Source organism: Pipistrellus kuhlii, unplaced genomic scaffold, assembly GCF_014108245.1.
Source record: "Pipistrellus kuhlii isolate mPipKuh1 unplaced genomic scaffold, mPipKuh1.p scaffold_m20_p_5, whole genome shotgun sequence".
NCBI lineage: Eukaryota > Metazoa > Chordata > Mammalia > Chiroptera > Vespertilionidae > Pipistrellus > Pipistrellus kuhlii.
The window spans coordinates 23,126,160-23,137,983 of NW_023425551.1; the positions used below are offsets into that span (position 1 = coordinate 23,126,160).

Below are 11,824 nucleotides of genomic sequence, written 5' to 3' on the forward strand. Positions count from 1 at the left end.
AAAACTACATTATAAAAGATCTTTTTGAAGGAACCAGTAATATTTAGTCTGGATAAAAGAATACTTTGGGTGAACACAATCGCAAGCTTGTCATGCAAGTCAATGAGTAAACTAGTTCTGGATAGCTGCAGAGGGTCAACTGCTGATAAACTGAAGCATCTAAGAGAGCAACAGGGCCGAAACCGGTTTGGCTCAATGGATAGAGCGTCCGTTTGGGGACTGAAGGGTCCCGGGTTCGATTCCAGTCAAGGTCATCTACCTTGGTTGCGGGCATATCCCCAGTAGGGTGTATGCAAGAGGCAGCTGATCGGTAACTCTCTCTCATCGGTGTTTCTCTCTATCTCTCTCCCTTCCTCTCTGTACAAAATCAATAAAATATATTTTTTTTTTTAAAGAGAGAGAGAGCAACAGGCCTCCCTAAGAAAGGAAGAGGTATTTTAGCAGAGATTGAATGCCAGCAGTCCTTGGTGATTTGTTCTGAGTGATTCATTTCTCCTTGCTCGGTTAGGGATTAAATGATGCCTCCAATGGTTTTATCTAACCCTGAAATTCTATGAAAGACATCACAGTGAAAGTGTCCTGTCACCATTTGACATATCAATACGTTAGATTCTATACCTAAGCAAGTTAATCAGCATAATTTAAATTAGACCCTTTAAGAGATGCCCTAAATAAGTCACCATCCTAAATATATCACAGTGACAGGAACAACTAAAACTTCTCCCAAATGCTAAACAGATAGTGCAGATGCAAACTGCCCAAAACCAAGGTCTGACCCACCTGGAAAAAAAACACTTGGGAAAGATTACATTGACTAAGGAAGCAGGCCATTTGCATATTCCTCATTTTCTCCTAAAAGTTGTATTTCTTCCAACATAGAACTCAGAATCCCACTTCTATATCCTTCCCTTCTCCCTACTTCATTTTTTAAGAAATACTTACACATTAGACATAAAAACAGTAGTTTGATTTACACTGTCTATTGTAAAAATTTCTCATGAAATTTAAACCAAAACCAATTGCCTTCCAGTAGATCACAAATGTTGGGCATACTATTAGGCATCGTTTGCTTTTACAGCCATAAAAAGGGTTAATATAATTATAACAGACATCAAAATTAGGGCCAATTTGTTATTAATTTCAAAATGTCTTCTGTTTGATTCTCATTTCTGCCCCCATAAGAATATACCCCATAAGAATATAAAAAAAGAAAGACTAATTATCAGGATACTTTTCTTCCACTATAAATTGTTGAAATTATTAGGTAAAAATGTTAAATTTTTCAGATCAGCTAGTATTATCCATGATAACTATTTTCAGACATCATTAGGTTTAACATTAGCACACTGGTACCAAACATGGCCAATAATCAACCGATGACTGAACAAATTTGGAGTTTGCCCATTAGAAAATCTAATCTCCACACTTAGCATCCAATTATCTGCTATATTCCATACTGCCAGGTGATTTGTTTTAAAAGGTCATTTTGAATACTCTCAGCCACTTAGCCCTTTTAAAAAGCTACATTTGATTAAATCTGGGCATCAAGTCCTTCACAAATATTCTGAGGTCATTGTACAAGTAAACATGACAAATTCAAAAACAAATGTTTCTGGATTCCTTTTCTTTTGTTTGAATATGGGTATAAATATCTGGAAATGCTGTTACACATGTGCATCAGTGACCTACACAAAATGTAAATGCATCAGAGGATATTACAAGCCATGGAGCCGCTGACCATAATCTTTCTGAAAACAATTACATATGCCTGTAATAAGTTGCATCAATAGCAGTCAATTATCACAAGAACAGTCTACTCACCCTTGTCACAAATGTATTGCCGTGTATCACATTTATTTTCACCTGAATTCTTCTCAAAACCTAGTGTTGCTTCATATCCTAAAAATAGCCACCCCAATTCCCTTGTGTGTTACCCTGCTCTGTTCCCAGGAGGTAGGACAGTGCTATAAACAAATGCTGCATTTTTACAGATGAAGAAATAATGAAATATAACAGAGGTACAGCCACTTTGCCTGAATCTTTTGAAAATCAATAATGAGGCGAGCAATAAACTACCAGGGTCAAGGTTTGCTGTCAGCTGTCTGGTGCCCTCTGCGGCCCTGCTGTGGGCCCTAATGAGCACATCCTCACAACCAGGACAGAAAAGACATTTGAAATCCTCCTTTTCTCCCGAAAGTCTGTATTTCTCCCAACACAAACTTTGACACATACCAAACAAACCGAATGACCACAAAGTACATTGAGTGTTTATAACCCTGGATTCTTCCCTTGCTTAGAGAAATAGAGATTATTCAAAATGTAAGCACCAGGAGAAGAAGAAATGGGTAATTAGAAGCTGAACTTTCCATGACCTGTCCACAAAGTATTGGGTCAGCCATCAGCATTGTCCCACAGGGCACTGCTGAGTTGCAAAGACAGATTTCCTCACTGAGAGAAAAAGACTCACACCCTAGCCTTCACTCCTTCAATGTTCTTTGCCTTCACAGACAAGCATATGTAATGGGAGAGAGGAATGCACTCTCTTTTTCCGCCGAATTTATCCAAGCAGGACCAACAAGAAACAGCTCCTCCTCAACCCCAGTGACCCCTTCCCACACCTTTCCTTCTCAGAGCACCCTGAACAAAATACAGCCAGAGAAGACTGTCCCCCATGGAAGAATCCCAGTTCAACTACAGACTTCCCTGCCCAATTGCAAGGGAAAATTACCTCAGGATGGCCCCATCTGTTCACATGTTAGAAAATTCAAGGGGAAGTGCAGAGCCCAGGGTGACCTTGACTATGGCTGTCAAGAGTGTTTCTGACTGCTGGGTGGGTGAGTATGGCAGTTGTTTCTTGGACAACTTCTTAAAAAGCTAAAGAAACTCATAGTGAGCAGACTGGTGGACTATAGCTATAGGAGGGAAGATGAGACTTCTTCCCTCACCAGGTTCTGATGACCACCCCTCCCATCTTACAGTGAGTCAAATTTTTCTTGCCACACTATTAGGCTGCTTGAGAATTATGACTTTAAACATTCACCAAATGTCTCTCACATGCCTACTGCGTACCATCACATTGCCTGCATGTGTGTGAATCCAGTAGAAATTTTAGAACAAAAATTATCAGTAAAAAAAAAAAGAAAGAAAAATTCATTCAATAAGATTAAAAATATACACTCCAATATAAGTGGTGGCAAGCACCTCACATTAACAAGCTTATAAATTTGTTTTACAATAGAATGCATCCTTTGTAAAGCATTTTTTCTCCCCTATACAACAATAATCAGGACCTGATTCTACAGGTTGTGAAAATCCATAATCCTGAACCATAAGGGAGTTTAAAAAAATAATAATAATAATAATAACAAAACTATGCTATGATATTGAAATCTGTAAAAACAGTACCTCTTGGAAAACTACCTTACTAGGAAAATACACAGATCTAACAAGCGAAGCGAAATATTTTCATCAGTGATTTAATAAGTCTTGCAGTGCTTCTTCAACTGCTATCTGGCTTGAGAGACCCAAAATAAAAGTAGATTCTTAAAAACACTGGAAAGTAGTACAAAGACAGAATTTGTCCTAAAAAGTTAGTCCAACAGAATGTATTATAAATGCCATGAGGGACCAGTTTGTGTGTGTGTGTGTGTGTGTGTGTGTGTGTGTGTGTGTGTGTTTGTTTTTGCTATTTTGTTCACTGATAAGCCTCTAGTGTCTAGAATAGCACCTTTCTAGAACAGGTGCTTAATAAATCTTGGTTTAGTTAGTAAAAAAAAAAAAAAAAAAAAAAAAAAAAAAAATTTAATCAGCAGTCCCATGAATGCCCCAGTTGTGTCTCCTAAGCACACCCAAGGTCCCACAAGGAGACACTGGTTATCCTGCTCTTGCGATTGACATCGTTCAAGTTGGGTAATTCAGGCCCCAAAGACTATTTTTTAGACCAAAATCTCCAGAAGAATGAATCCCAGAGAATCAGAGAATATAGTTCACTTCACTATTATAGCACTGGTTGAGCTCAATAAGTAATACCCCAAACTTTAACAGATATTTCCATTTGTTAAATGTTGAAAAAATGTGCATTCTGACATCATTTAAATCAATAGATTAAAAGGCCATTTGAAAATGTGTATGACAATTTGCATTCTTTTGGGTTTTTCTTTTGGCCTAATCCCTTCTTAATAATAATCACATCTATCAGGTAGTATACCTATACCATGTGCTCATTAAGATTTGCACACACATTTGCAAATCCTCACTGTGTAATCTCCAGCAGCTAAGTGACTTTTCTAAATTCCCCCAGCTGATGGTAGAGTTGGAATTCACCCTGTTCTGTCTGATTTCAAATCTAGGCTCTTAGCCCGAGGTTGCCTGTATATGTCACTAGCAGATGTGCATCAACTAGTGAGGGAAAATACTGTGCAAAGTGATGGAAATGGTTAACAATACAATCTTGATGCCTAGCAATTGCTTAAGCTGCATGGCATGGTGGACAGACCAAATGATTTGGGTGCCAAATAGTCCTGAGTTCTAGTTCTGATTCATTATGGACTATCAGAGTATCCCCGCAAAAAATCATGAAAATAATAATGCCAAATATTTTGGGGGGTTGTTATTGAGAGTTCCTGCTATGACACCTGGCACAGAGTAAGTGTTCCTTAAGCCTACATTCCCTTCCCTCTAACGGGTTTGCTAAATTGGCACTGTGCTGATTTTTTTAAAGTGTTTAGTTCATCCTTGTAATACCATAATTACTGAATATAATGACACTGCATTCTCCAGAACTACAAAGTAGAATTTATAAACTGATAGAATATGAGTTGGGAGAGGCTTTCGAGGCCATCTGTTCCAATCTTTTCCATTTCCAAATGAAGTCCAGAGTGTTTAAAAGACATGCTTCCAAGTTTTTACAGAAAGCTCAATGCAAAGACACACTAGTCCTTATGTCTCTCCACCCCAACTCCCACTCTATCCCCAGTTTTTGCCTCACATTGCACAGGCGTGGCAATGCATGTAATTTTCAGACAATTAAGCAGTATAAAATAACCTCAGTTTAATTGCATCCAATTAACAAGCTAAATTAGTGTTTCATATGTACACTATTAAATGAGTTGTCTGGTTTCCAAAAGAAATAAAACACTGTTTCAAATGAATCTAGCATTTCAGTGAGCAAAGCTACTTACAATTTAAACTACCTTTCCTATAATCTTCTTTATATGGAGTTAGACCTAATTTTGAAATAAATACGTTCTGCACTATCAGGATGCGAATGCAGGCTATATTTCAAGTATCAAAATGTTCTTTCTCACAGAACACATACGATTTTCTAAGATTAGTATATGTGGGTATGCGGTTGTGCATGCCTACCCACATATGCATGCTACAGATCACTAACAAAATACAAATGAGGGTCTGTCTATATTTACCTACTGCCTGGTTTCAAAAGTCCCACCTTTTTATTGGGCTTTTGAAATCAAATGAATCTGCCACAGTGCAAATAAGAAGAGCTTCCCTGATATACAGTTTTCTTTTTCAGAGAAAATCAATCAAATAAATCTTAGTTTAAAAAAAAAAAAGTATTTCTTTTCATTACATTGCACTACACTCTCTCTCCAGTATTGTCATGATTTAGGTAAAAATGGACACAAGTCAAAAAGTGGTATTTTAATGAAGGATGCAATGAATCATCTATGGGTTTCTTAAAATATTTACACCTAAAAATACAAATAGCTTATAATCTTAAAAATAACCATCTTTATAAGCTGGTGTTTGATGGTCAATTTGCTATTAATATTTATAAATATTGTCTGGAGTAAGAAGTTTTATAGTAGGTTAAAATAATAATTCAGTACTATACTTAAAATGTATTGCAAATGGACAATCTGTTATACTTACTTGACCATGCTTAGCAAAACATTTTTTTACCACTTTTGTTATTTATTTTTAAGATGTCTGCTTATAGGATAGAAGAACTCAAATCGTCATGCAATAATGTCAACCTTTATTATTTCTCTTTAGGGCATTATAGCAATGTAACTGTCTCCTTGATGCCAGTATACCCATCTCATATCGCTTGTAATCTTCCTAAACACACACCACTGCACCACTCCTCTGCTCAAAAACTTTAAGTGGCGCCAACTTTCTCACACGATGGGGAACCAATGTACCTTTGCAGCTGCTCCTTCTCTCTCCTGGTACTTTATGTCCTACCCTTCCCTCTTAGTAGAATTTGTTGGAATTCAAGGCCCTCAATCAAAAATCACTTCCTCCCACAAAGACCCTCTAGTCTTTCTGGTTGGAAGAAAACATGCTCTCATTCATACTATACTCTCACTTGTAAGTTTTAATGTAGCCACGTGTCTTCTCTAGATTGTGAACTTGTTAGAGTCAGAGATCACCATCCTTATACCTCTCAGTTATTCATTCTGAGCCCTGAGTTTGACTCCAGAGCTCAAGGTTGGAATTCCTACCTAAGCTGATTCCTTTTGCCATCTAAAGTGAGTTTTATACATTATATAAATTTTAAAACAGGGAACAAATTAATTAAATGACATAGTTGACAAAATGGAACATGAGTCCAAAAATACATAAATGAATGTTATTTTCACTAACTTCTTTTTCTTTTCTTTTTCTTCATATTCTTTTGTTACTCCTCTAATCATATGGAGAATTAAAAAATAAGATCTAAACTTTTCCAAAGGTCCTGTAGATAAATTATCTGAGGAATTGAATGATTCGCTAGCTGTTTAGAAACATATAGATCCAGCTCATGCAGGGCTATAAAGATTAATCGGTTACTTCCCACAAGGACTTGTAAGGATTCTCAATTGTTAATTATTCAGTAATTAAATCAATGGTGCTGGCCAATTAACTGGAGCCCCAAATAAGTGGGGGTTTTTTTAATGTAAATTATTTATTCTTTAAAAACTTATCTGCAAATAATAATAGCTAGCCAACCCCTCCAACTGAAGTCAGTGATTGAATCAAAATAAATTTCTACTGGGCCGAGGACCACTGATGAGAAAGAAATATGATGAGACACATGTTATATACATCAGCCTACTCAAACTACTAGTCCCTGCCTCCCAAATTCACTCTCCAATGATCAGTCTCTCACCTAACATGACCAATAGTAGAGTCATCAGACATCCTGATATGCCAAGGATAGCCCCCATCCCCATTTATGCCAGCATAGGTAATCATTCTAGTGCTCAACCTGCCCACATGGTCTGGCCTCACCTTGCATCACCTCTCTTCCTATCTGTGCTCCAGCATCACTGGCTTGCTATCAACTCCTCAAAACACTGTACATCCCCAACCTGAGGGCATTTGTATTATTCCCTCGATATAATACTCTTCCCCTCTTCGTACCTACCATTTTCTACCTGACTCTTACCTTTCAGTCTCACCTCAAATATCACCTCCTCAGAGAGGTGGCTTATTAAGCCATAAGATAGGGGGGATATACCCCTTGTTATACACTCCTTTATATTTCTTCCATAACCCTCATAATAAATGGGCATTACATATATTTGTCCACCATATTATTAATATTTGTCAGCTTGAAAAGATTAGAAGTTACTTTTCTAGTCTAGATCATTATATCCTTGGTATCTAGCATAAAGCCTGAGCCATAGTGGAATAAATAGTTGAAAAATTGTATTGACCAATAATGGCTGTCATAATACTCTGAAGACTGGATTAAGATTATACATGAGTTAAAAGTCAAAAATGTTGGCTGGCCCTGAGTACTTCTTTCTTTCTTTCTTTCTTTTTTTTTTTAAATATATTTTATTGATTTTTCACAGAGAGGAAGAGAGGGGGATAGAGTTAGAAACATCGATGAGAGAGAATCATAGATCAGCTGCCTCTTGCACACCCTCCACCGGGGATGTGCCCGCAACCAAGGTACATGCTCTTGCCCGGAATCGAACCCGGGACCTTTCAGTCCGCAGGCCGATGCTCTATCCACTGAGCCAAACTGGTCCCGGCCCTGAGTACTTCTTGATCTTACATCCAACCACCCGGTGACTCAGAAGTGGTAGGACAAACCCCACCTGCTTCTTACCTAGATTCCTCTTTAGGCACACAAACATCATTTTCATCTCTCCAAAGCACTTTCTTCAAATAGGCCTAAATATGACTAACTAGTTAATTTTCAAATTTTAAACTGATAGGAAACCTAAAGTTATGAACACTTGTAGAATAGATCACATAACAGTAACTCAAATAATTTGTGACACCGTTTATCAAGCAGTTCAGAATCTATTCCAAATGCAGTCATGAAGACAGGATAGTCCTATGTCTATCTTTATGTTAGTTCCATGGTCCACCTCAGAGAAGCCGAAGACTCCACAGGCCAAGTAAGCTATGTTATCCCCTTGGGTGTAACTTGGGAGTTGTGTCACAAAAATAGATAAAGTGCTAAAACATTTTTCCAAATTGCTTAGAGCCATCTCATACCTACAAAATCTGATTTATAACTTCCTTTTTTTTATAGCATTACCTTAAATAGCACATAGTAAGCAATATTTTTTATTGTGATGAAGTATCAGGAACCAACAGAAAATTATATCACTTATACAATTTCCTTTAAATACATTCTCATTTCAATAAAGCTTTCCTATTTTCTCTCAATCCTCTGTATTTACCCATAGCTTCAAACACTGAGGAGCCTCATTGGAACATTCACTAAAGTTTTATTCAAGATTAATTAAGGCTCTGCCTGCATGGTTACAGCAAACCCATACACGCTGGATGGTTGGACATTTCTTAAAACCTGAAGTCCACTGGGCTGGGTTAGCAAAATTCCTCTAGTCCTTCTTAAATATCACTTAAAAACTTGCAATACTTACATACCAGTATTAGCCAAAAGATGGATTCACAAAGAATTCATTAAAGAATGTAAATCCACTAACTGGAAGCACATCATTTAAATTGTGAACTATTTCTCCACCTACAGGACTACCGCATATACCAACAGTGTTCTGCTGATGCTGACTATGAATCAAAATGTGAAAACAATGTTTGTTTTTAACAGATTTAGGTGATTAGCGGCCTGTCTGATTGACAATCATCCATCCAGTAGATTTCAGACACCTTTCCCTTATTATAATAGTTGCCACATCAGGTATTAAATTATTCCACATCCTAATGGATAACACTTTCAGTCATGCCAAATAACATTTTCAATAAGTCTTTAAAACTACTTTTCCTATGCTGAAGCTTTCCAGTTAACCTCAACTAATAATTGATAACTCAAAAATCTAAAACCGACACAATTAGAGTACTTGTTATTTATTAATGCTGCTATTAAAATAAGGCCTACTTTAAAAAAAAATAGGCAACTTCTTAAATAAAGATTTTTTTCATTTTAAATTGAAGAAGCATAAAATTTTCAACCTGGTATTCTGAATCATGATAAAGTGCCAAAGGCTCAAGCAGACACATGTACCATTATTCCACAAGGAACGCCTGCATACATGTTATCTCTGTTTTGTTGTCGTAGTAACAAGAACATTTGTAAACCCATCCCAGGTAAAAGGAACCTGATCAATCAAAACATTCTACTGGCTAATCTTTCAATGTAGTCAAACAACATAATTTTATTATGTAATAATATACACATAGTAAATCCCTTTAAGATCTATTTTTTATAGAAATATTTTATCTACTTTAATGGTATTTTTCCAAAGGCCTCCATAAGGATCTAATCATTTAAGAATCAGTTACATTTTAAATTTTTAATATCATTAATACACTTACATCCCTAAAATTGTCCCCAAATCAATTTTATCATAAGTACATGAATATATGTAGTCTTTAATAAAGCCAACCACATAAAATAAAATCACCATAACAGGAATATTTATGCCAATAAGTAATTTTTGTTTTATACCTGACCTATTTTCAAAGTAAGAAACATGAATCATTTTCAAAAGGTTCACCATTGTAATATATAACATTTTTCTATACATAAGAAACAGAATGAATATTTCAAATCTAGTAGTGAAAAAGGATTATGACAATCTTCATTGCCAGTATTAAGTGGATGCTAGCACACTGCCAGTATTAAGTGGATGCTAGCAAATCCTTTTCACCTCAAAATAAAAATGGACCATTCTCATCATGACTCCTTAATGTCCCACAGAAATTCTGTCTTAATAATGGAAATGATTTCTTAAGGGGAAAGCATTTCTGTCTTGATAAATTATTCGGCCTATATCCTAAAAATCGAACCAAATCTACTCATTACACAATCTACTTAGTTAAAATTTTGCTTTGGCAGTCTTACAAAGTGAAAAAGTGCAAGGCATTTAAATTATAATCTGTATGTATTATATGTAAAGTATATATTGTTTTTATCTATGTAATATAATATATTGCAAATATTTAAAATAATTTGCTTTGCTCAAGGACAAACATCACCAAACATTACTAGATCACTGGAGGAAACGTGTCTAATAAAGTTAAATCGTCCTTTTCTATGAGGCTAGATCATTGTAAATTTAATTAAAATCGATCTTATTAATATTTCAAGTAATTTCTGGCCTTGATTATGCACTACAAAGAAAAATTGTACTGAAGAGGAAAGTCAATAGCCTTTGACTAGAGCTCAGAGTATGCTAAAATAATAATAATAATAATAATAATAATAAGACACACACACACAAAAAAAAATCATACAATTCTCTTGCGAATTACCAAAGTCTAGCCTTTGGCGGTAGGGAAGAGTACGGGATTTATTTGGAGGTAAACTGAGTTATTTTTAAAATGGCAAAAAAAAAAAAAAAAAAGGAAGGAAGGAGAAAAATCAGTTCAGATTTTCCATTCTAAATGAAAGTACCGGAAACAAGCCTTTTTATGTTCATTTTCGGCCTAAGTAACTGTGCAGAGAATAAGGCTTTCATAATGTCAGTTGCACACACTGCTTCCTGTGCGAATTCTAAGCCATTACAGGTGTCCTAAGGCCTCCGGAGAAACCTATTACCAGGGGATTCCTCTGGTCCCCCGAAAGCTATCCTTATACTGCCCTTCTTCACCCCGCACACATTATTGCCCATCTCCTCCAACTGTCTCGATTAAGGACCCTTTCATTTCTCTGCACCGCCTGGGTTAAAGCACCCAGCTGCCCTCAGCATAGCAGGTAAAAGCTTTCTCGTGAGAAAGGACTAGTTCCTGCGGTCCTTTTCAGTTGGATGCTTTCAAGTCAGAGAGAGAAGCCACTCCAAGAAAACCCTCCTTCCCTGCTTTGCCCCCACTGGGAGCCACGTCCCGGAAGGACAACACCAAGGGGCACGTCCTGACCTTCTATCCCCTCATCCCGTGTGGGCTTGGAGGGTTGGGGTCTCATTTCCTACTGTCCTCTGCAGCACTGGCTGTGTTATGTAAGAGGCACAGGACGCGGAGGCACATGCGTATAAGGCGCACCGATCTGTGATAGCAGCTGGGGTGGCAGATCTGGAGTCTCCCCCCACCACCACCATCAAATACCACAAGCACCCTGCACACCCATCACCCCTTCCCACCCGCCCACCCAGCTGCCCCCACGGCACTGTTTTCCTGTCTCACCCCTGCCAGTCCCAGACGCACAGAATGGAAAGGCGGGAGGAGGGGTGACGGGAGGTGAAGGAGGAGGAGAGGCAGCGGCGGCAGCACATCTGCTTTGATAGCAGCCGGCGGAGCCGCCGCGGCAGAGCCCCCTCGTTAACCCCCTTCCTGCGGCTGCACCACGTCATGGAACATTCCCGGAACGGGCCAACGTTCCACCCACTTCAGGGAACAGACATAAAGGCGCAGACCCGGCTCCCCACGGCGCACACAGCCC

General features: G+C 37.7%; 1 protein-coding gene across 3 annotated transcripts in view; it reads right to left on the minus strand.

Annotated features, from left to right (window-relative positions):
• HIVEP2 (HIVEP zinc finger 2) overlaps positions 1–11,824 on the minus strand; it is a 170,763-nt gene that overhangs the window by 157,772 nt on the left and 1,167 nt on the right. The gene's annotated exons all lie outside the window — the stretch shown is intronic.